Source organism: Lissotriton helveticus, chromosome 7 (assembly GCF_964261635.1).
Source record: "Lissotriton helveticus chromosome 7, aLisHel1.1, whole genome shotgun sequence".
Classification (NCBI taxonomy): Eukaryota; Metazoa; Chordata; class Amphibia; order Caudata; family Salamandridae; genus Lissotriton; species Lissotriton helveticus.
The window spans coordinates 1,307,725,653-1,307,727,183 of record NC_136068.1 but is presented as its reverse complement, the minus strand read 5'-3'; positions in this window follow the sequence as shown (position 1 = coordinate 1,307,727,183).

Below are 1,531 nucleotides of genomic sequence, written 5' to 3'. Positions count from 1 at the left end.
TCCGAACTCCTAGCAAGGAAGTTCAGGAGAGCTGGTGGTGAAGTATTTGTCTCCATGAGACTTCAGAACAGGAGGCAAGCTCTACTTCAAGCCCTTGAAGATCTTCCTCAAGCAGGAGACACAGCACACAGCAAATTCTGTGTCCTCTCCTTGGTGGAAACAGCCACTGCAGGCCAACCCCAGACAGCACACTGCATAGCGGCAGTACTTCTCCTTCAGCTTTCTCATTTCTTCTCTTTGGCAGATATTCCTTTTGAGTCCAGAAGTAATCTAAAGTCCTGGGGTCTGGCCTCAATATTTATACTGCATTTCTCTTTGTTCTCTTGTGACAGAGGGGCTCTGTGCGCCAAACAAAACCAGTTCTGTCCTCTCGAGCCCAGCTTCCCAGCAGGAGGCGGAGGCAGCCTTGTCCAAGGCAGACCAGACCTATTCAGGTGCAGGGAAAGCTCCTCCCACTACTCTAAATGCAACCCAGGTCTATTCAGCTCAGCATTGACTCATCCAGGAAAGGCAGAATACACATCAACCCTCCCAGTGGTTATCTGAAGAGAATGCACATCCCCAGCCTCTGCCACTCCAAAACCAGTCAATCCACAAACCAGCAGAGGCGCACAGGATGGCTAAGCAAGAAAATACCTATTATCAACAAAAGAGCGCCAATAAGACACGAGTAAAGTCCTATATCAAACAAAAGGTGAAATCTAACTACATGTGAGTGGTCATTAAGTAATGTGGGAGGGAGTGAAAAAATTATTTATTTTCTAAAAGAACCCTCACTCACCCTAGAGGTGACATGCTTCATCATGGGGTTCGGTCACAGGGGGGGCCGACTATCCCCACCTGTGTGCTACCACGCCTGCAAGTGCAGCGGAGCTGGTGTGTGTGAAAGAAGTGATCTGTGCAATAGTGTGTATATAAAAGATCACAACTGTGCCTCAACAAACTTTATTAGGGGCCAGTTGTTCACATTAAAAACTGTGAGGTCACTGGACTTTTTAATTTTTATCCAGGGCCTTAAAAAAGTGAATGGTCAACATATTTCTGCTGATAGTGCTATAGTCAGCTCAGCTTTCTTCAGGACCAGATTAAAAAAGGAAACAAATCCTACGGGGGTCCAGGCACGCTAAGGCCTGCCTACACCGTTAGGAAATAGCAAGAGAGAAGAACAAATATTATTACTCTCCTCAGAATAACTCACGGTTTTACCCGTCCTTAGGACTCCTGCTAGTCGTCAGGTGAAGTTTCTGTAGATAAAAAGACATTTCAGTTCTTTTAACATACATCCCTCCTAGAATACATGGCCATTATTAAACATATTCATTTTATTTTGTATTAAATTGTCCCCTTAGTTAATAGCCAGACAATTCAAATTCATGACCTTTACTTTTTTAATATAGTCATTGGTACTCGGGATTTAATTTCCCTACATCTACTGGTTTAGAAATTATCTAATTCCAGCAGGATTCATGCAATCATTTGGTAAAAAGTTCATGTTGTCAGCATAACATTTTCAGAGTGTAGGTCTCAAGAT